We start from the raw sequence: 25,210 nt of genomic DNA on the forward strand, positions 1-25,210 counted from the left end.
GGCGCACGCGGCCCGTCCCCGTACGACATGCTGCCTCCTCTAGACCTGTTGAAGGTCCTGGAATGGCATCTCCCCGCGCGACGGAGATGCATACCCTGGCTATGGAGGTGACACGGGCACGACGAGGTTGAGACCCCCTACGGGCGCGGCAAGCGGGCGGGCTCCTGTATTACGCAGGCGTGGTGGACGCTCTGTTACATGGGGGACGGGACAGTGTGCTGCGGAGCTGCATCCGGACGCAGCCTTGGAGCCAGACTTCCGGGCGCTAGTTATTCCCGTAATGGTTAGGTTGGCATGACGTAGCTTCCTATTGTATTAAATCGTATTTAACAAATTCCAATAAATTTTGCTAAAAAAATCATGTGCGAACGCAAACTAAAAATTTCACATGTTGATCCAGCTGTTAATTGGCAAAAAAATAGCTTCATGTCACATTGAATAATATCCAATAAATTTCTATCAATTTTGCTAAAATTCTAAGGTGTGAATGCAAGGTTTTTGTTGTAGAGTCTGGCTTTAATGCGAGATCCACATGTTGATCCAGCTGTTCTAATTAGAACTGAGTAGCTGCTTGTTTCATACCAATTTTTAGTCAACTTTGATAATCATATAGTGTAAACACAATATTTTAAATCTAGAAGTCCGACTTTTTAATGTGGACCTATATATTTTATGCAAACTTATATTCATATTTTATATAAACCTGCAGTAGACTTATGGATTGAATTAGTTGATGGGTTAGTTGAAACACTAAAAGTGTAGGATGAAGTGAGCTAGGAAGAGAGTTCATTTGATATAGGTTGGGTTGGGTAAGGGAACCCATCAGGCCATCCACAGCATGTTCCCTCAGTGCTACCCAAAAAAGACAAAAGTGGTGTCAGAAGAAGGAGGAACGATGAACGTTCAGACACCAATTCCAACTTCTTAAAAAAATTTCGTAGCAGTAGTTCTGCTGCGAATGAATTGAGCAGAGGAAAACGAACGGAGATATTTTTTTTTGGTCTGACTGAAACATTCTCAATAGCTTATGTGCCTGAAATTTTATACGCTGCAGCACTTAGGGGTGTGATATCTATTGTTAGTGCGAAATTTGAGGCACGACATGAGCAAGGGCCATCTCTAGGAATTTGAGGTCAAATTGCGAAATTTAAAATAGGGCCTCAAATTTATTTAAATTTAATACACATTTTTTTTTCTAACAAATACATACTCCTCAAATTTTTGAGGGCTCCGTATTTTTGAGGCCCTGTTTCGTCGACTATGTTACCCCCTACTGGCCGATAGCCCTGAGGTTAACCATCCATCCCCGGGTGGCCGGGTCACATGCGAGTAGAGAGCTATCTGCACACAGGGTCCACCAAATTTTTTTCCACATAGCCGACGAGAAGCCGAGAATGACTTCAACATGGACCTCACACCGCTCCCTCGAGGACTGTTGTGTTGTGGGAGCTCAGTTGCTCAAGGCGTAGTGGGCAACCGAAATCGAGTTTTGGTGACCACTTCAAGACCGGAAGCATATCCCAGATACACTGTTGTTGTGTCGTGGCAACCGTAGTATTATAGTATTCTTCTTGATGACCTTGGCACAACATGTCTAGGATCTTTAGGTAAGCTTCTCAGTTTAGGTGATCAAATTACTAATCCTGAAGAAGATACAAGTTCCTCTATATGAAGTTCGGAGTACACAATTTTAGGAGCACAACAAGCAGCTATAGCAGTGTACATACAACAGCCGGACACAATCACTGCCAAGAAACTACCATGGGCTTTCGGAAGAAAGACAAACAAACTATCGCGGCACACGTGAGGACGACAGAAATTCCTGCTCAAGGCTGTACTGCCGTGAACCATGGTGACCTGCAGGCACCAGAACAGCACCACCAAGCCCACTGATCCTCTCACATCTTTCATGGTAGGCCTGTCCCCTCGTGTCAGACTGAGGCACTCCTCAGTCAGCCCAGCCACACTTGCAATTGCTTCCTCACTTGGGCCTCGTTTAGATTGCAAAAAAAATTGAATCCGATGAATAGTACAACTTTCGTCTTATTTGGCAAATATTGTCCAATTGTGGACCAACTAGGCTCAAAAGATTCATCTCGTGATTTCCAACTAAACTGTGTAATTAGTTATTTTTTACCTATATTTAATACTCCATGCAAGCGGCTAAAAATTGATGTGACGGAGAGAGAGTGAAAAAACTTGGAATTTGGATGGCATCTAAACAAGGCCTTGCTTCACCCAGAATCTGTCTGTCAACAGCCCCCTCGAGGGGCCTCTCCTCCTTAGCCCACAAGAAATAGTTCGTCAGGTTCTGCTTCTCGCTTTCTCGAAGATTGGATTCTTCCTTGTCAGCAACTCAAGAAGTATCACTCCGAAACTATAAACATCACTCTTCTCATTGAGTTGGCCGGTGTGGTAGTATTCAGGGTCCAAGTATCCAAATGTGCCCGGCACAGCGGTTACTAGATGTGTCTGATCAATTGGGATCGACCTCGACGCGCCAAAATCCGAAACCTTAGCTATGTAACTGTCATTAAGAAGTACGTTCATGCTCTTGACATCTCTGTGAAGAATTGACACCGAAGCTGCTGAGTGCAAATAAGTGAGAGCACCGGCGATCTCGACGGCAATCCTTAGACGCTCCTCCTAAGGTAATGGAAACAGGATAGCACTCTGCTCATGGTGCAAGAGGTCATATAATTGTTAGATTGATCTCTCAATCAATAAGCTCAACGGCCTATTGGGCCTTGGTCACGCGCCTTGATCGGGGCGTCCAACCCTACATGGTTGGTGAGCCCCCGTCGCACTGCGCTATATAAAGAGGTGGGGGGCCGGCGGCTCGAGGTACGAGGTTCACCGTGAGCCGCAAACCCCACCGACAAACCCTAGACCGATCTAAGAGGGCACGCAGCCAGCGACGGGAAGCTCCGCTGACTTCGCCGTCGTCACTGCTACGCTGTCCGTCTGCACTGCATCGACGTCCGTGCAACCTCTACTCCACCCGTCGCTGCCCGTGTGCTGCCTCCATCACCGAAGCTGAGATAGCCAGCTCAACCGCGACTCCCTCCGAGGGCTCAGGTTCAACACCAGCACCCATCTCCTTCCTTCTACTCTCTGCTTGTTCTAGTTCATCATGTTCTATGGCACATCCGCCTAGATCTACCCTAGTCGATCCACAGACACCAACAATGGTATCAGAGCCTTTTCTAGCGGTAGATCTGGATCGGGGAAAGAAAGAAATCGAACCCTAACCCTCAATCGGGTACGGGAAAAGTGCGAACAGATTGAGACATGGTCTCAACATCGAACCCTAACCCTAACTCTAGAGAGCTCGGGAAAAGGAAAGAAAGAACCGATTTCAAATCGGGGGGAAAAAGAAAACAGTGGCCATCCCAACCCTAACCCTAACCCTAATCGGCAAATCGGGCCAAAATTCGAACAAACGAATCAAAGAAAGGGGAAGAAAGGGAAGGGGGTGGCCTACCTCGCCGTCGCGTGGTACCGCAGTCACGCCGCCGCGCGGGGAAAAGAAAGGCCGGCCGGGGCTCCGCTCACCGGGATCCGGCCACAGGGGTGCCGCGGCCAGGCCGCTCGACAGCGGCGCGCTCACCCGCTGGGGAGCGCGCACGTCGGCGAGGGGGCCGGCGACGGCGCCGGGACCTCGCTGCTTCGCCGTTGTCGCTCGCTCGGTGTTTGACTGAGGAGAGAAGGGGAGAGCAGTGAGGCGAAGAGAGAGAGTGTGCGAATGAAAATGGAGCTAGGGTTGAGGGAGGCGCGGCCGGCCGGGGTTTTTGATGACCCGAGCTGTGCGCTCCACTGTTCGATCTGGATGGACGGACGGAGATGATCGGGCCAGCGCCGCAGCCCAGGCGGGATAGGGCACGAGGCCGGATTCCCGGCCCAGGCCCAGGTTGCGGCCTGGGCGCGGGGGAGCGCGCGCCACGCGGCTAGGCCGCGGGCAGCTGGGCCGGGAGCGCTGGCACCGCGCGCGTCCGCGGGATCATGGGCTTTTTGGCTGGGCCGCGCGCACTGTTGCTGGATCGGGCCGAAATGGCCAAACAAATAGTACAGTCACAGTTTTTTTTATTTCTTATTTTCTAGAAAACAATTTGATCAATTTGAATTGAATTTTTATGATAATTTTCTGTACAAAATTTATCCAACGATATTTTTTGTTCAGTAAATAGTAAAGTTGCTTCTGAAAAATAGGAAAATGATTATTGAATGTTAATGTTTCCGCTGCGTATTTAAAGTAATTATGGACTTTTAATTAAATTCGAACCAACGAGAGAATTTGATTTTAAGAGCCAAGAGATAAATTTGAGTTGATTATGATATTGTTATTTTCTGACCAACGTTGTTAATAGCAATATTATAATTTTAATGATTATGCATTATTTCTATTTCTGCCCAACGGTGATGTAGATTTAATGTATAAAATAATTGTATGTTTTAATTTTAACCAACGTTAAACTAAGGCATGCAATTATTGTTGTTATTATTTGTGTTCTCACACTATTTGAATTGTATTTTCAGGAGGATACAACTTGATGAGTTGTATCAAAGAGATCCCCACTCTAAAAGGTGATAACTATATTGAGTGGAAGAAAAAGATAGACATGACTTTCATCCTCACTGAGGTAGACTGGGTTGTCACCACACCGTGCCCCAGAGAACCTGTGGCACCGGTGAGGGAGACAGATGAGACTGATGCTGTATGGCAGAACATAGAGCGGGATTTTGCTCCCGTAAAGATGTCCTATGACCTTGAGCATAGGAAATGGGTCACTGCCAACAAGAAGTGTTTGGCAGTGATAAAGAACACGATTGAGCCTGCTATTGTGGGCTCAATTCCAGACTGTGACATGGTCACAGAGTAGCTAGAAAGAATAAAGAGTCAGTTCACTGGCTCTTCAAAGACATATGCAACCCAGCTGATCAAGCAGCTGGTTACAGAAAGGTACTCTGGTGGTGGTAGTGACATTAGAGAGCACATACTGAGAATGAGCAATCTGGCATCTAAGCTCAAACCAATGGATTTGGCACTCAAGGATGAGTTTCTTATTCATTTAATTTTTGCTTCCTTGTCCAAAGAATTTGACACCTTTGTTGTTAATTACAACATACAGCCTGAAAAATGGGATTTAGAAAAGCTCATAGCCATATGTGTGCAGGAGGAGGAAAGGATAAAAGTTTCACAGGGTGGTACTGTCAACTACCTAAAAGATAAGAAAAAGAACTATAATAACAGCTCTTCCTCCAAGTCATCTGGAAAAGGTCCCATGCAACAGTCTCAGAACAAGCAATTCCCAGTGGATAAAGACCAGTGTCTCTACTGCAAGAAGACGGGACATTATAAAAAGAATTATCCCGATTTCTTAAAGATGATTATGAAAAATAAAGATGAGAACATCATTACATTTGTAAATGAATCCTTGTATGTAAAGTTTTCAAAATCTACTTGGTGGATTGATTCAGGTGCAACTATTCATGTTGCTAATTCATTACAAGGATTTCGTTCGATGAGAACTTTGCAAAGAAGCGAAAGTTTCATTAAAGTCGCAAATGGAGTACAAGCAGATGTTGAGGCCGTTGCGATCTTCCTCTAGAGCTTGCTGATGGCTTCATACTTTTTCTTAGAGATGTTCTTTATGTACCTTCTTTGCAAAGAAACTTGATTAGTGTATCAAAATTGAACCATGATGGTTATGATTGCCATTTTGGAAATGGCAAATGTCAGATATTGTTTAATAATAAATGTGTTGGTCTTGCCTTCCGACAAGACGAGCTTTATTTGTTATCACTTCGTGAAAATGTGAATTCCGTATGTGATGTGAATGAGAATGTATCCTCATCAAACAATGAAAAAGAAAACGAAAGAGAGCTCACGATGCTTTGTCGAAATTATGGCACTGTCGTTTAGGCCATATTTCGAGGGGGAGAATAGAAAGACTAGTTAAGAATGATATTCTTCCTTCATTAGAGCTCTCAGATTTAGAACAATGTAGAGATTGCATAAAAGGAAAGTATGTAAAGAAAATTAAGAAAGATGTCAAACGAAGCGTAGGAATTCTACAGATTATTCACACAGACATATGTGGTCCTTTTTCTGTGAAAAGTGTGGATGGTTATGATTCATTCATAACATTCACAGACGATTACTCTCGCTTTGGCTATATTTATCCAATTAAAAAAAGAACAGAAGCGTTGGATAAATTCAAAATATTTAAAGCAGAAGTTGAAAATCAGCATGATTTAAAGATTAAGATAGTTAGGTCTGACCGTGGGGGAGAGTACTACGGTCGACATACCCCATATGGACAAGTTTCTAGACCTTTTGCAAGGTTCTTACAGGAGAATGGTATAGTTGCCCAGTATTCAACACCGGGCGAACCTCAGCAGAATGGAGTAGCTGAAAGGCGTAACCGTACCCTAATGGATATGGTGCGTAGTATGATAAGTTACTCCACTTTACCGATGAGTCTGTGGATGGAGGCGTTAAAAACCGCCATTCATATTCTCAATAGAGTACCAAGTAAGTCGGTGCCCAAAACACCGTATGAGTTGTGGACAGGAAGAGTACCCTCACTTAACCACTTGTGTGTGTGGGGGAGCCCTGCTGAGGCTAAAGTTTTTAACCCAAACATTGGGAAGCTAGATCCTAAAACAGTGAGTTGCCATTTCATTGGCTACCCAGAAAAGTCAAAAGTTTTCGTTTCTACTGTCCTAACAGACATACAAAGTTTGTGGAAACGAGACACGCTGTCTTCCTAGAGGATGAAATAATTAGGGGGAGCATGGTAGCTCAAGAAATTGACCTTGAAGAGAAGCGGGTGTATGCACCCACTCCAATAATTCATGAGCCATTTTTCTTACTATATGCTGTTGCTGCACCGACAGTACAAGACACTGTGGTGCCAGCACCTATTGTTATCCCGCCTGTGGCAACAATGAATGATGATGAGGAACCTGTTCCTCAGGATCCTATAGAACCTACTACCACACATGAGGGGGAGCAACAACAGCCTCAAATAGAAAATATGCCAAATGAGGAGGCCCCTAGAAGGTCTCAAAGAGTTAGAAAATTAGCTATTCCTACTGATTATGAAGTGTACAACACTGAAGAATTTCAAATGGAGGATGATCCCACCTCATTTGAAGAAGCCATGAAAAGTGATCATTCATCAAAGTGGCTTGAGGCCATGGAAGATGAGATGAGATCAATGAATGCAAATAAAGTTTGGGATTTGAAGATAATTCCTAAAGGAGCCAAAACAGTAGGCTGTAAATGGGTCTATAAAACAAAACTTGACTCTCAAGGGAATATAGAGAGATATAAAGCCCGACTTGTGGCAAAAGGCTTTACACAAAGAGAAGGGATTGATTACAATGAGACATTTTCTCTAGTCTCATGTAAGGATTCCTTCAGAATCATAATGGCATTAGTGGCACATTACGATTTAGAATTACATCAGATGGATGTAAAGACGGCATTTCTCAACGGAGACTTAGAGGAAAATGTTTACATGGCACAACCGAAAGGTTTTGTCATGGAAGGAAAAGAACGTTTGGGATGCTGCCTAAAGAAATCCATTTATGGATTAAAACAAGCTTCAAGACAGTGGTACTTGAAGTTTGATCAGACAATAAAGAATTTTGGGTTTAAAGATAATGTTGAGGACAATTGTGTCTACGCAAAGTTTAAGAATGAGAAGTTTATCTTCCGTGTCCTGTATGTGGATGATATCTTACTTGCTAGTAGTGATGTCAGTCTACTACTGGAAGCAAAGAAGTTTTTGTCCTCAAAATTTGATATGAAAGATCTTGGTGAAGCTTCGTTCGTTCTAGGGATCGAGATTCACCGAGATAGAAGTAAAGAGGTATTAGGACTGTCACAAAAGGCATATATAGAAAAAGTCTTAAAGAAATTCAGTATGCACAAATGTAGTCCCTCGCCTACTCCTATAGTCAAGGGCGACAGATATGGGGATTTTCAATGCCCCAGGAACCAATATGAGATCGATCAAATGAAAGTGGTTCCATATGCTTCAGCTGTCGGAAGCTTGCAATATGCTCAAGTGTGTACACGCCCTGACTTGGCATTTGTTACCGGGTTACTTGGCAGATTCCAGAGCAATCCTGGAATAGAACACTGGAAATTGGTAAAGAAAGTCTTGCGTTATTTGCAAGGAACGAAAGGCCTCATGATGACGTATAGAAGATCTGATTCACTCCATATAGTGGGATATTCAGATTCTGATTATGCGGGAGATAATAGAAAATCCACGTCTGGATATGTGTTCACTCTCGCAGGGGGAGCTATTTCGTGGAAAAGCTCAAAGCAAACCGTCACTACATCGTCCACAATGTATGCCGAGTTTGTAGCGTGTTATGAGGCAACGGGGTAGGTGAACTGGCTAAAGAAGTTTATACCCGGTTTGAAGGTGGTTGACGACATCAATAGACCACTGAAGTTATACTGCGATAATAATCCAACAGTACAGTATGCTCACAACAATAAGTCAAGTGGTGCTGCCAAACACATTGACATAAAGTATTATGTTGTGAAGGATAAAGTACGGGATCAAATGATAAGTCTTGAGCATATAAATACCGAAAAGATGCCCGCGGATCCGCTTACAAAAGGCTTACCACCCAACGTGTTCAGAGAATATGTAGCCGGCATGGGTTTAAGGGAAAGCCTATGATTCCTGGACTATAAAGGGCCCAAAAGTTAAAGTAACTATTTTAGAACAGAGACGTACATTGTAGCTGTTAAATCTATCGGCGATTGACCGTGACGATGAAACATGCTCTATGCATCATCTGTGAAGAAATGAGTAAGGATAAAAGGATTGAAGTTTAAAGTTTAAAGATAAAAGTAATAGTGAGATCAAGGGGGAGAATGTTAGATTGATCTCTCAACCAATAAGCCCAACGGCCTATTGGGCCTTGGTCACGCGCCCTGATCGGGGGCGCCCAACCCTACATGGTTGGTGGGCCCCCGTCGCACTGCGCTATATAAAGAGGTGGGAGGCCGGCGGCTCGAGGTACGAGGTTCACCGTGAGCCGCAAACCCCACCGACAAACCCTACACCGATCTAAGAGGGCGCGCAGCCAGCGACGGGAAGCTCCGCTGACTTCGCCGTCGTCACTACTACGCCGTCCGTCTGCACTGCATCGACGTCCGTGCAACCTCTACTCCACCCGTCGCTGCCCGTATGCTGCCTCCATCACCGAAGCTGAGATGGCCAGCTCAACCGCGACTCTCTCCGAGGGCTCAGGTTCAACACCAGCACCCCTCTTCTTCCTTCTACTCTCTGCTTGTTCTAGTTCATCATGTTCTATAGCACATCCGCCTAGATCTACCCTAGTCGATCCACATACTCCAACAATAATGTGCCGTTGAAGATGAACTCCTAGACAAGCAGTGGGACCTCGGCCTCAAGGCAGCAGCCGTGAAGCTTCACCACGTTCCGGTGGTTGATCCGTGAGAGGATGGATACCTCGTTGATGAACTGCTCAATCTCTGAGCTTGCCTCGACCTTTGACCTCTTGATAGCCACGACACGTTGGTCAGACAGGATGCCCTTGTACACAGTGCCACGGCCACCACGACCGACCACACGGGTGGGATGAAAATTGTTGGTTGCCTTCTCTAGCTCTTCAAGGGAGAATATCTTTGTGCCATCACTTGCGTTTTCTTGGTCTGTAGAGATTAGTTGTTCTAGGAGAATACCTTTGTTTTTGCGGAAATACCTCTTTCTAAGCTGTTTCTGAACGCTCCTCTTCCATCTCCGTGTAAGAAGTGCAAAGACTGCGCCAAGGAATAGAATGCCACCGCCACTGCTTAGTCCAATGGTCACACCTGCATTAGGTGTACACTTGATACACAGAGGTCGTAATTTTTTTTTAGAAAGGCGGCATGTAATCCAACTGGGCAATTCTATGATCTGGGACCCGATCATATAATCACCAGGACGGATATTTAAAAATTGTGTAAGTAGCTTACCTAATATTACAAGTTTGCTTTCTCTTTGATGCTTGCCAGTGCTAATACTTGTGCATCCGTATCTAACGTAAGGATTTCCTCCAAATCCATGAGAGCACTTGCACTGATAACCAACGTGTTTGAGTGATAGTATTTCGTCTGTGACATCCAAGCAATCACTATTAGAGAAGCATCTATAATCCTCAGACGCCATTGCATCCTTACAGGTCTTGTTGTCGACGGCCCACCTCAACACGCCGTGTTCACCAGAGAAAGCGTACAAAGGGGCTCTCAGGTAGGCCAAGGAACTGCCTGTATCTGATAAGTTGAGAATACGCAGGATACCTTCGTCGATGGATATGTCAGTGACCACCGAACCATCAGGCATTTGAAGGATAGGAGAAGGCCTTGGGTTACATGTTAGATACAGTGGAAGCTTTGCAAAGCAACCTAATTCTGTTCCAAAGGGAAATGCAATGCTAATGTTGCCGCACAATGTTGGGCAATTCTCTTTCGGCTGCATAGAGTCGTAATCTGTTGCAAGGGGAAAAAAGTCTCATTCCAAATGTTTTAGTAAAAGGAAAATACCAACATTAAATTAAATGACATTTGACCAACGGTAAAAATCATTTGTACCATCAGTTATTAAGCACCAGCAGTCGCATATGAACTACAGAGGCACGAAACATGCATTATACAACATGACGACATGATAATATAAGCAGTTTTGTGATAATCTGTAGTATTCATATCAAAATATATGCACTCATATGGGCGAACTCAATTTAAGCTGGATGTCACTCGAAATTATAGAACAAACTAAATAATTGGTCAACTCTTAGTATTTATATCATGTACTGATAATTTATTATGTTTGTTCATGTTGAAGCAAGAAAAAAGTGTCTGTTTGCATGTTTGGGTGAGATATTTTGAAATTTATTACATGTACATGCAAATTTGGGTTAACATTTAAAAAAAAATAGTCCACGATGAGATCTACTCCATCCGTTCCATAAAGAATGTCATTCTTACTTCTTGAGAAGTCAAACCATCTCAACTTTGACTAAATATATATAAAACAATTAATATTTATGGTGTAGAATTAGTATAATTACATGAATCGTTGAATATATTTTTCTATAAACTTATTTGGACATATAAATGTTGCTAATACTTTTTACAAATACAGTCAAATTTGAAAGAGTTTGACCGGCACGAACCCCGTAACATAATTTTTTGAGACGGAGAGAGTACAATTTTGTCGTTGACAATTTTTTAGCTTAAGCGATTTAGATACCTAGGGAACCCCCTTCAAGTCTCTACAAGGTTTATTTGGTATCGTTAGCCTAATAATAACTCTATTAATAATTATTTTTGTGACAAATATTTATTGCTATTATATTAGTATTCAAAATTAACTTATTATGATTATAGTTTAGTGTTCCCTTCATTTCAAAATATAAGTTGTTATTTTTTTTCTAAGTTAGAAAAAATGGCGTTGATCAAGTTATAGAAAAATGCACAGACATTTACAAAACCAAATTAATTTCACTACATCATCAAATGTCTCGAATTTGGTTAATATATTTTTATAAACTTGATTTAAGTTAAAGAATTTTGAGACAGACCAAAATTAAGACAGCTTGCATTTTGGTACAGGGTGTATATCACGTAGATAAAATAACAATGAATTATTTATTGGTCAAATACTAATGAAACAAAAAAGGTCTAAAGTTTCGGCTACAAAAGTTAAAAAGGAAAATAACAAGGACTGATAGGTGACAAGTGAGAGGACATACGAACCTTCATGAAAATCATTAGAGGGAGCAGGAGCAGGTGCGGGTGCGGGTGCTGGTGGGTCCAGCGGCGGACTCAGAAAATATTTTAGGAGTGGCTGAACAACACTGTTGTTCGATCTTAAGTCTCAGCCTTCCTACACTATAGAACTTTGTCTAAAAATTTATGGAAACTCCACAGGGGTTCCACTGCTGTGATATAGATAGGGGGGCTTGAGCCCCCGCCCCACCGCTGTGTCCGCCCCTGGGTGGGTCCGACTCCGGCAAAACGCAGCCGTTGACAACGTACGGATTGCCATAGAATCCTTGTGAACAGTTGCAAAAATATCGACCAATCGGTGCTTCTGCTTCCTGACAATTGTTGTGGCTACTAACGCACGCATAGCTGGCTTTGTCCTCCTTGGCGCGTTTACAGTTGAGCTGATTGGGAATAGCCCAACTCATAACTTCATCAGTGCGGTTGGATAGTCATAGTCATGGAGGTCCAATGGCAGGAACAGTTGATCGGTGATGAACACACTCACTTGTTCTAGCCCCTGCGCTGCTTGAGCTTGACCGGCGCGCGAGATGTTGACAGTAAACGATCTTAGTGTCACCGTAATAGCGATGCTACAACATCCCATGCCGACTTGAGATCCTCCTGTTAGATAATTAGGCATTTTCAATAGCAATTTAATTCAAAAAAAGACATAAACAAAAGGTTAGTGACATCATACATGTGCTTGTGTGATCTAAACATGAATGTCATGTATATGATACTAACCAGGAAGGTAAGTAAACAAGACCTTACTGGATAACGGAGAACGGAGACATACCCAGCGGCAGAGCCGGATGCACTAGTCGACATAGTGCCTGTCGGTGTAGTCGTCACGCTCATTGCAGTGCAGGAAGGAAGCAATGCCGATCACCAGAGACGTGCGCCAGCGCCGGGAAGAAGAAGACGGTCAATGTGAGTAGTCGTGCCGCCAACGACACTCCCCAAAAATTTGATTGTCGCCCTTCACCCAAGCAGGTGAACTCAAAGATGGCAGGCGTTCCGGAGGCTCTACTCACCCAGTTCCTGTGCGCACAGGGAATCGGGACAGGGAGAACCAAAGAGCAGCAGATGTGGTTGTCCAGCGAAGCGAAGAAGTAGATGACTGGCGGAGGAGTTGGGAATATATGCTCGCGGCAGGGAAGCGATGAGTCTTAGGAGGAGATCAGGAGACAAGAGACGTAAGAGCTCTATCCATCAAGGCTCAGCCTGCGGTAACGGAGGAAACTCCCATCATCAAGTTGCCACTGATTAAAAACAGAACAAACTCTCGTAATTATGCGACTTGATTGGCAAAACACGGCCCTGTCCATCCGCTCGCTGCCTGCTTGCCTCGCCACGCCCACGGCCCGGCCTGGCCGACGACACGTACGCGCGCGCGGCACACCTATGTCTTTTTTTCAGCTTCTCAATATAGATGAACAATATTCAACCATATAAACCGAGTCAACGTCTTGTCAAAATCTCGTACGGTATTAAACCATACACCGTGCATTATTACGGGTCATATAATTTATTTGATTTATTAAATATTATATATGTCAAGCCCATAATATATCCAACAATTCTCACCAAACTCTATGGTTCGTAGTAAACTAGTCTCAAAACCATATTTGTGGCAGAACCGCCTAATCTAATACCTCGTAGGAGTGTTCGTCTTCCATTAAACACTAAGCACTCAAGGGAGAACACTAAATTACATAGTTTCGTCGGACACACCCCAAGAGAGAACCCCAAAATCTACATTTTTCCATCAGGATCACAAATGAGAGAATAAAGCTTATATCATTCTTAACCATTTCCTACATCACTTTTAATACAACATCAGAGTATAATAATTATGGTTATAACAACGGAATGTAATCATATTATCAGAGTTATGAACAATTTAATTAAACAGCAGAATATAAACATGTGATCAGAATTACAACAGAAATAAATATCTATTCATGGCATGATGAAACATCGGTATATAAACTTATGACAATAGATTATAAAACTTTCATTTATAAAAACATTTAGTGAGAGTCATAAATGAAAACTATGATCACAGCGTAAAGGAAATCCTCTCTGAGTCCACTAGGAGGAATCCACACACAAAGGTCAGCACTAGCACCCACCTATCACCTGCAACAGGAGAAATAAAACCCTGAGTACTCAATTGTACGCAACAAGACTTACCCGACAGGAGGAAAGAAAAGACTCCAAGAATATACAAGGCTATCTGGCTTGTGGGTTTATTGCATCTGCAGGAAGCATTACTAAGCGTGCGTCCTTATATTCGATTTTTATTAATAGCCGCATTAGTTTATTAACCAACCATTCTATGTAAGCACATGTGTTACTTTCAAGCAGGTGGTAAGCAATCAGATTTCCTTTTTTTATCTTTCATCTTCTAGTTCTTACTACGGTGCTAGAGTTAAGACAAGTCATACCGACATGGTGGCGATTCGCGAATCAATGTGCCCAGCTGGGTACCCTAAAAACACACGCCCCGCTTATACCCCGGACACAAGCAGGACCAACCCACTTCTCTTCTGTCATGGGGTCTAGGTCTCCGTCCAAACTGGGACTCCAAGCCTCCGCCCTTGAGTCCCGGACTTAGTGCGGTGCAAGGACCTTCTAACCCCAAAACCACCATGACAGTCGGTCCAAAAAGAGTTGGAACCCATTATAAGAGAAAAACAAGTCTTCCAAGCGCCCATTCATAAGTATGTGCTAGGGATAATAAATCTGTGACTTGCCTAGCGTCTTATGCAATGGTCGGTCCTTAACCGATACAGACAGGGAAAGTAGTGTAACCAAGCTATGCCCCATGGCCGCAGGACACAACCTCTTACACCCACTAATACCCAAACCATATCCTTGCCTAGTCATCATTTTTTTTCTTTCCACTATTTATATTTTTCAAGTGATAATAGTATAGTAATATATTCCCTATCTCTCGCGAGTGACAGGTAATCACTCGACTTCTAATAGAGTCCTATAGCATAGCACTCTACACGATTATATCATACTAGTAAGACTCATAGTATACAAGTGGGTTTCATTCAACTCCTTAAAACTTAATGCACAAATATAATTTAAAGTGCAGAATAATAGGGGTTATGCATCGGGGCTTGCCTGGGTAAGATTTAATCAGAAGTTAGCTTTCCATCATGATGACATGATCATTGAGACACCATTTCTCCAGCAACTCCCGATGACTCCGCAATCCATCAACGTCCCTATTATGATATGTAATACAATGCAATGCAAAGATGTAATTAATCAACTGCAATCATGACTCGTAAATAACGGTTTACGCCTCTCAAGTTAATGAGCTAGTTCTAACGACGATCGTACTTAGACTACATATCCATGTTGTCGAATAAGGCATTATTTCTCAACAATTGTTTTAGTTATACAAACTCAAGTTGTTTCTTTATTTCATTATATCGATTTAATCTTTATTTGAAATAGGGCATCATTACTTATCTAGCAAACTAATTATTCTGGAGCTATAAAACTTACAGTGAGCAGTTAATAATATTAGTAATTTACTGTAGATTTTTTAGAGTCAACACTATCACCGAATTATCACGAAAATTCCACAAGTTTACTTTTTAACAATATTAAGCATGTTAAAATAATTAGGGCAACCCTAAAAACATACCAAATCTATATGAACAAAATACACTATTAGATAGATCATGATTTTAGAAACTCAACAAAACTGGTTTGGCATTTTTATGATTTTTCTATGATTTATTTTCAATTTTTGAATAACTCTGAATCAACAAAACAAAAATCAACACAAAAAGAAAAGGGCCTACGCGGCTCGGTTTGGCCCGCAGACGCGTGCGCGGCCTGCTGGCTAGGCGCGGCCCAGCGATGGTGGAACGGCATGGATAGCCCACGTGGGTAGCTGCGCGCACAGCGGCTGGCCCAGCATCGGCCCATAGCGGGAGCCCGCACGCGAGAGCAGACCGACCAGAGGCCCAGGCAGGGCGACACAAGCCGGCCCAGCCACGGCGACCATAGACCAGCCTAGCATGAGAGCAGGTCGGCCTAGGCGGGTCGCGCAGCCAGTAGCCTAACAGACCAACTCACATGCGGTGAGCGCGGCCCAACACGACGGCGGTGGTATATTTGCGAGAAGGCCCCTATACTTTCCTTAAATTAATTCGCGGTACTCTAGAAACTATTCGACACTATTAACCTAAGTCACGTATTTTGCAATAAGAACCTTGTACAAAATTTCTACTTGGATTCTTACCCTTCTCTTCACCCTCAAAAGCAGAGGACATACAGGGAGCACCGACCGGCTGTGGGAACGACACATCTAGGCGTGGTGGCTACGTAACGGCGGCGCGCGCGCATGGGGAGGAGTGCGCGGCCAGGCGGTGGTGGCCACGGCGCACGGGAGAGCAGCGGTCTGGAGCGGACCAGAAGCTCGCACATGGGGAAGGACCGGCACCAGCGGGTGTGGAGATGCGTGGCAATGACCGGCATGCCTGGCCACGGCGCGGACCTAGACGGAGGAGGCACCTGGGAGAGGCGGCGCTGTGGGGGCAGAGCGGCGGTCCAGTGTGGCAGCGAGTAGGAGCGCTACGGGACCGCAGTAGTGGAGGTGGAGCGGCATGGCAGGGACGGTGGCATCCATGGCTCGGAGATGGCCACGGTGACGGGAGCGGCCGTAGGTGCTACCAGAGGTCGCCCGGAGCAGCGGGCCACGGGCGCGATGACTCAGGTGGAGCAGCGCAGCGGTGGGGAAGCGGGGACTAGCACGAGGCCGTGGGCATGTGCGCGCTCGCGAGGGAGGAAGAAGGAGGGGCAACACTATGGACACAGGCGCGCGACACGAGGAGGAAAAAGGAGGGGGTAGCTCTGCGGAGCGGGAGAAGCAGTGGCAGCACGGAGGTAACTCGGCCTGACCTTGTCTAGGAGCGATGTGACTGAGTGATAGTGGCACACGTGCTGGCGCAGACACGTCGGTTGCTCAGGTCGGCACAGAGGCAGCAAGCAGCGGCATCACGACAAGGTCATTAGTTTGACGAGACAATGGAGGCAGGGAAAATAGTACACGATAGCAGCAGCTGGGCCAACTTTCTTTAAGGCGCTCTTAGAGAAAGGATGCGAGGAAGAGGGAGCAGCGGCACGACAACGGGACTCGACAACGCGGTGCCACGCGAATAACTCTGATGATTGATGGATTCAGAGCAGGGGCACCACCGTATTCTAGTGGCCAGATCGGCAGTGCGGCAAGGACAGCAGCTGCAGCAGTAAGGATGTGAGAGATCATGCAGCAGCTAAACGCATGGGTGTCGCGTGGCTCTGCTGGCTGCTTGTCTGCGCGTGCGACTCAGATGTGAACAGTGATATGTCATCGGCACTCCAAAAGATCTAAATCCTATCGACTTACACCAATAAACATCTCATGCGATAGCTCATACTCTGTACCAAGCCATGGAACAAAATATTAGGATGTTATGTCATTATTTTTGCACCAAACAAATCACCACAAATAACTGTTTAAAATATAATTTTGATTTTTAGCGTTGACGCGAGAAGATGGTTTTTAAATTTAATTTTGATTTTTGAGCTATCAAACATACCGTGGAGCAACATCCACACGCCATATCAACAGTTGCATTTTAACTACTACTTGCACTTCCAATTTTTATTTAAGTCCTAATTACAAGTTATATTTTGTTTTGTTTATAAAAATTGTTTTCTTGCTCAATCCAACAGAACATGGTGTTCGCCATTTACTTGCTAGAATCGTTATCGGACATTCCTAAATATTTCTACGCACTGAGTAATTTAACTTGGGTGTTTATTTGAGTCCACAAAACTGAGTCACATATGATTCCCTCATCACTTCAAGTATGTTTTAAATCAAAAATCTAAGAAACTCGCTTCAGAAAATTTTCTTAGGCCTAAATCACGGTGCTAAACGAGCTCGTAACACCAGAGGTGTTATAATATTTCTTTGATATACTAGTGTTTTGATGGAGACTGTTAAGTTGAACATCCATCTAGAGCAGTAGTTACAGTCAGTCACAACTGAACAAAGGACTATGTCTTAAATTGATAGTTTTATGTGAAGTGAGTTTCACTAAAGTTCTTAACTGATACTAGGCTACAAAAAAGCATCCCCTCTATTTGAAGCATATAAATCACTTTATGGCCTTTCATGAGTATCTAGAGATTACCCACATCTTATAAATTATGACTAGCAATTGAACTCATATAGGTGTGTTCCTTCTAGGATGTCATGTATGACAACATCCCTGCTTTAATAAGTCACTCAGATCACATTAAGGAATTAGCCATCCCGCCTTACAGCATTAGAGAAACGGTGCATCTCAAACGATTCGGGCCTTAACATAAGGGGTCTCTCCCTCAGTCAACTACTAGCTTGTTTCACCATCCTACTTCATGGGATCTCCGATCACAAAGAACAGGTTATCACTATGTAATGACTTCAAGTGGGTCTCAAGCCCAACTCCCTCGATGCACCTTCTATCATATTACGTGATAGACCCTTAGTAAACTGATCTGCAAGATTTTTAGATGTATGGACATAGTCCAATGCAATTACTCCAGAGTTTCTCAGTTTTTTGGTAGATTTTAACCGCCTTTTCATATGCCTTATAGACTCCATGTTGTCCTTAGAACCTTTTCACATTAGTTATCACAGTTTGGTTGTCATAGTTCATAGAAATAGTCGGTATAGATTTCTCTACAATCGGTAAATCTATAAGGAGTTCACGAAGCCACTCGGTCTCAGCGCTAGCAGTGTCTAATGATGTGAGTTCTGCTTCTATTGTAGACTTTGTTAAGACAGTCTGCTTGTAAGACTTCCAAAAAATAGCTCCACCTCCAAGCAAGAACACATATTCGCTTGCAGCATATAGTTCATCAGCATTAGATATCCAGTTAGCATTATAGTAACCCTCTAGTACCCTCAGGTACCCGGTATAGTGAATGTCATAGCTCATGGTCCCCTTCAGATAGCGCAACACCCTCTCAAGAGTTTGCCAATGTGTATCTCTCGGATTTAAAACAAACCGACTGAGTTTGCTCACAACAAATAAGATATCAGGTCTTGTTGCACTAGCCAAATATATTAGTGAGCCAATAATTTGAGAATAACTCAATTGATCCCGTGCAATTCTGCGATTTTTCCTTAATAGCACACTTAGGTCATAGGGAGTTGGAGAAGGCGTGCATTCACTATAACCAAAGTGATTTAGCACCTTTTCCATAGTGGGATTGCACAAGTGTTACCCCACAATTTCCTTTTCTCAGTAGCTTAGCGTTAAGAATAACATCAGCCTTACCCAAGTCTTTTATCTTAAAATTATTAGACAAAAAATCTTTCACTTCCTTGATCACAATAATAGTATTTACAAAGATTAAAATATCATCCACATACAAGCACAAAATTACACCTTCTCCCCCACCATACCGATAACAAACACATTTATCAGCTTCATTCACTACAAAGCAGACTGACGTCAAAGTTTTGTCAAACTTCTCATGCCACTGCTTAGAAGCTTGCTTTAGGCCATACAAGGATTTTAATAATTTACAAACCTTACCCTCTTGACCTTTTGCTATAAATCCATCAGGCTGATCCATGTAGATCTCTTCCTCAAGCTCTCCATTCAAGAAAGTTGTCTTAATGTCCATCTGATGAACGAGAAGATCATATGAGGCAGCCAAGGACAACAGCACATGTATGGTCGTCAAACGGACAATTGGTGAGTAAGTATCAAAATAATCCTCTCCTTCCTTTTGAGTATAACCTTTAGCCACTAGCCTCGTCTTGTACTTCTCAATAGTACCATCAGGCCTTAGGTTCTTTTTGAATACCCATTTATACCCCACTGGTTTACATCCATAAGGACGATCAACCACTTCCCAAGTTCTATTAGACATAATAGAATTCATCTCACTTTGAACAGCATCCTTCCACAAGTCAGCGTCAAGAGATGAATATGCCTCAGCTATGGTTGTGGGAGTGTCATCCACAAGGTATATAATATAGTCTTCACCGAAGGATTTTCCAACCCTCTGTCTCTTACTCTTTCGAGTGACTATATCATTATCCTCCTCAGGAATTTCTTCATGGGTTTCAACATCAGCGTGTATTATCGGTTCATGTGTCTCAGACAGAAAAATAGATTCATGACAGGAAGGGCTAGGTGTATTCTTCATGGGAAATTCATTCTTAAAAAATGTCGCATCTCTAGATTCCATAATTATACCAACAACCATATCAGGAACACCAGAGTTTATTATTAAAAATCTATAACCACGCTGTGAATAGCATAACTGAGAAAGACACAATCAATAGTTTTTGGTCTAAGCTTTCATTTTTTATTTATTGGCACATTCACCTTTGCCAAACAACCCTAAGTTCGCAGGTAAGAAAGATTTAATCTCTTCTTCTCCCATTTCTCGAATGGTGTAATTTCTTTATTCTTTGTGGGCACCCTATTCATGACATGACACGTTATCAATATAGCCTCACCCCATTATTCCTTAGATAGTCCTGCAGTCTCTAACATGGCGTTAACCAACTCAGTTAGAGTACGGTTCTTTCTCTCTGCAATCCCATTGGACTGTGGTGAGTATGGTGACGTTCTCTCATGAATAATTCCATGCACCACGCAAAACAAAGAAAATTCATTTGAGAAATATTCTCCCATGCGATCAGACCGCAAATGATTAATTTTCTTCTCAAGTTGATTCTCTACCTTAGCTTTATAGATCTTAAAATAATGCAACGCTTCATCTTTTGATTTTAATAAATACACATAGCAAAATCGAGTGCAATCATCTATAAAAGTTATAAAATATCTCTTGCCACCTTTGGTCAACTCTCCATTCATCTCACACACATCAGAATGGATTAGTTCTAATGATGCCAAATCCCTCGCCGCAGCAGCCTTGTGAGGCTTGCGAGGTTGTTTTGATTCAACACATACATGGCACTTAGAACCTTTGACCACATCGAATTTTGGAATTAAGTTTAAACCAGCTAAGCGAGTCATGCAAAGAAAATTAATATGACATAATCACGAATGCCAAATATTTGTCTCATCATCGTGGCTCACATGGTTCACGGAATTAAAACAAGTATCTATCAAAGACAAGCGGAACAAGCCTCCACCCTCATAGCCTTTCCCAACAAAAGTACCATACTTAGAAAGTACACACTTATTAGACACAAATACAAGTTTAAAACTATCACGACAAAGCAAAGAACCACTCATCAAATTCTTCTTTATTGAGGGGACATGATGCACGTTCTTCAGCTGCACGGTCTTTCCCGAAGTAAGCTTTAGATCGACCATACCAACACCACGTACAGCCGCATGCGCCCTATTCCCCATCAACAAGGAGGAAGTCTGCCCGACCTGATAAGAAGAAAACAAAGAAACATCAGCACACACATGTATATTTGCACCAATATCAACCCACCAATCAGGTGAATGATAAACTGAAAGAATAGTAGGCAATAAATTACCGTACCCCATTGTTCCTGCATTAGTCTCAACTGTGTTTGTTGTTTTCTTGTTTGGCTTCCACTTAGCCTCCTCGCACTCTCTAGCATAGTGCTCAGGCTTGCCACAAGTGAAACAATTTCCCTTTTCTTTGTTCTTCTTCTTCTTCTTAAAAGGAGTGATAGACTTTTGTTTGAGTTCTTGCTAGAATTTCTTCTTTTGGGGCTTAGGATGATTCTTCTGCATCACATGGGCACTAGAACTCCCCTCACCAACCTTCTTGCCACGGACATCCTTTGCTCTCGCCTTCTCTTCAACATCCAAAGAGCCAATGAGCTCAGCAATACCAAACTCTTGTCTCTTATGTTTCAGAGAAGTAGCAAAATATGTCCAAGCCTGTGGTAGCTTAGCAATGATACAGCATGCCACAAACTTATCGGGCAACACACATACAAACATTTCAAGTTCTTTTGCTAGTGTTTGTACCTCATGAGCTTGTTCCACTACAAAACGGCCATCGACCATCCTGTAGTCATGAAACTACTCCATGACATACAACGTAGAACCAGCATCAGACACTCCATATTTGGCCTCAGTGCTTCCCACATGGCCTGACCAGTATGTAGCGGCACATATGCATCTACTATGGAGTCTCCTAGCACGCTCAAAATTACTACCTTGAACGTATTGTCAGCATGTTGGAACGCACACTCCTCCTCAGAAGTATGTGGCCCAACAGCCCTAGGCTCAGCAACAAAGTAGCATTACATAGCAGTCAACCATAATATGCACCTCTGCTGCCACATCTTATAGTGAGTGCCCTCAAACACATTCGGTTTTAGCATACCCGCAAAGCCAACTACCAAAAATTGCCTATCATGTTTTTGGATTGTTAGATAATTAGGCATTTTCAATAGCAATTTAATCCAGAAAAAGACGATAAACAAAAGGTTAGTGACATCATACATGTGCTTGTGTGATCTAAGCATGAATGTCATGTATATGATACAAACCAGCAAGGTAAGTACACAAGACCTTACTGGATAATGGAGAACAGAGACATACCCCGCGGCAGAGCTGAATGCACTAGTCAACATAGTGCCTGTCGGTGTAGTCGTCTCGCTCATTGTAGTGCAGGTAGAAAGCAGTGCCGATCACCAGAGATGTGCGCTGGTGCCAGGAAGAAGACGGTCGATGTCAGTAGTCGTGCCGCCAACGACACTCCCCAAAAACATGATTGTTGCCCTTCATCCGAGCAGGTGAACTCAAAGACGACAGGCGTTCTGGAGGCTCTACTCACCTAGTTCCTATGCGTGTAGGAACTGGGATGGGGAGAACCAAAGAGCAGCAGATATGGTTGTCCAGCGAAGCGAAGAAGTAGATGTTTGACGGAGGAGTTGGGAATATATGCTCGTGGCAGGGAAGCGATGAGTCTCCAGAGGAGATCAGGAGATAGGAGACAGAAGAGCTCTATCCATCAAGGCTCAACCAATGGTAACAGAGGAAACTCCCATCATCAAGTTGCCACTGATTAAAAACAAAAGAAACTTTCGTAATTATGCGACTTGATTGACAAAACATGGCCCCATTTGTCTGTCTGCTCGCTCGCCTCCCCTCACCACACCCATGGCCCGGCCCAGGCGGCGGCGCACGCATGTGGCACGCCGATGTCCTTTTCTCAGCTTCTCAATATAGATGAACAATATTCAACCATATAAACCGAGTCAACGTCTAGTCAAAATCTCATACTGTATTAAACCATACACCATGCATTATTACGGGCCATAGAGTTTATTTGATTTATTTAATATTATATGGGCCAAGCCCATAATATATCCAACACCTCCTATATAGGCAACGTAGCAGTTGCCAAGTTCAACACCAGAGTCCTCGATGAACAACGTGGCCTTAATGGAGCAGCCAACAACAAAGAGGGCCATGTTAGACGACCCAGAGATGGCGAAGGGTCTGCCTAGAGCCTCCCAGTGAATGGAGTAGTTCTGGGCAAGAGCCAGCTTCACAAAGTAGCTGATGTTTCTGAGAACGGTATGAAATGAATCCTAAAACAACGACAGCGAGTAGAATTCCCACACCTCGATGCTTGGGTTGCCTAGCAGTAGGTTACTAGTGTTGTTGGCGCCCTTCGCACAGGTGAGATTGAAGCCCGGTAGGGAGCACTCTGGTCCTATCCCGAATGGATATGGGATGGAGATGCCACCACATAGGTCAGGGCAGTTGCTTTCCCTCGTCTTCACCGAGACAGCTGTTGGAGACGGCGCAGCGAGTAGTCCGAGCACAAGCGTTGCCATGGCTATGCTTATCTTTGGAGAATTCATATATGTTCTATATAACTGAGAGGATATATGCTTTGACTTATTTACTTCATAGCAGTATGGCACAACCTATCCTTATAGAGAGAGACTTGTATTGACCAGGGAGACCAGTCATGTCATTTTCGCCCTTTAACTCTGGATGGCAATGGCAATGTCATGTTCCTAATACCCTCTCTTGTAGTTCGGGCAGAGGAATTTTCTATAATCTGCCATGAAAGACAGGCTGATGCGGAGTCTTTGCTCCTTGTCTCCTCCGTGGAATTCAAGGTTCCACCAACAAGTTTGACGAGCATGACATACGGCCAAAAATGAAGCTCCCCTCTGATGGTGGAAAATGTGTTGGACCAGAGCTATCCGTGCGCCCAGAAATCAGAAAGCGACCAAAGGAACATGTGTCATTCAGGACATTAATCCACCAGGTTGGGAGGGTGCCGATGACCTGGTGTCCTGGGTCATGCATGATTAGGTGAATGGACTAGATTGCTTCACCTTCAAACTGGATTTATTGGACCTGCATTTGTAAACTTCAGGATTTCCAATCGAGCTGTAAGAGCATCATCTTGTTTTTTTAACGTAATGGTAGGAGCTCTGCCCTTCAATTAAGAGAGAAAAGAGAGTTTTATGTACAAGGGAAATAGCCCTCCAGGGCAAACAAAACACTGTTAAGACCCCATATTCAACAAATGGGCTTTAACCCCTCTCTAAGCTAGCTCTCTTTCTTTGCACAATATTCTTCCTAACTCTGGTGGCCACCTGCATTGGTGACTCTGAAGTGTCGTTGAATAATTGCCTATTCCTTTCCTTCCAAATGTTCCATACTGTGTAGATCACCACTCCGTTGAACTGCCTTTTCATCGGTTTGGGCACCTTTTGTGCGGCTTTGTACCACCAATCATCTATGTGCATTGGTTCTAGTTGTGTATTGGCGAGTTGGGTGTCGAAATCTTCCCATGCCAGTACCTGGTTCCACACCACCTTGGCAAAAAGGGCATAAGAGGGCCAAGTGTAAACCAGTTTCCAAAGGTCCATCACATAGAACGCAGTGTTCCTAGTGTGGCCATCCTCTTTTTTGCAAATTGTCCGCCGTTAGTATTTTTTCTTGAACTAGAATCCAACCAAAAACTTTGCATCTATTTTCTGCCTGCGCTTTCCAGATTTGGCTATACCGGATCTTGTATAGGAGGTGCTGAACTGGATCTGGTATGCTAATCGGGTGGAGTAGCAATCATTAGTCGTTCATTTCCAAGCTATGGTGTCTCAAACGCCCGGAGTTAGCTGGACATAATGAATTCTAATCTAAAGGGAGATGAACTCCTCAATGTGAGTAGCAGTCGTGATCTTATCCCTGAGAGAGCGTATCCATGCCCCGTTGTGTAGCTCTTGTTGGACCGTCCTGTTTTTCCTCCTTACCAGTTGGAAGAGATGGGGTGCTAAATTTCTGGGCGCTTCCCCTTCCAGCCAACCGTTGTGCCAAAAATGGGCTTTTTGTCCATCTCCAACCGTGACTATGGTTGATGCATGGAAGAGTAGCCTGTCGGCCTTATTGCAAGGAAGGT

General features: G+C 43.6%; 1 pseudogene; it reads right to left on the reverse strand.

The window, feature by feature from the left end:
- Positions 1-1,789: 1,789 nt before the first annotated feature.
- Positions 1,790-23,630, reverse strand: LOC136494642 (wall-associated receptor kinase-like 6; annotated as a pseudogene).
- Positions 23,631-25,210: the final 1,580 nt, after the last annotated feature.

The sequence above is a fragment of the Miscanthus floridulus genome, chromosome 11 (genome assembly GCF_019320115.1).
Source record: "Miscanthus floridulus cultivar M001 chromosome 11, ASM1932011v1, whole genome shotgun sequence".
NCBI classification, from domain to species: domain Eukaryota; kingdom Viridiplantae; phylum Streptophyta; class Magnoliopsida; order Poales; family Poaceae; genus Miscanthus; species Miscanthus floridulus.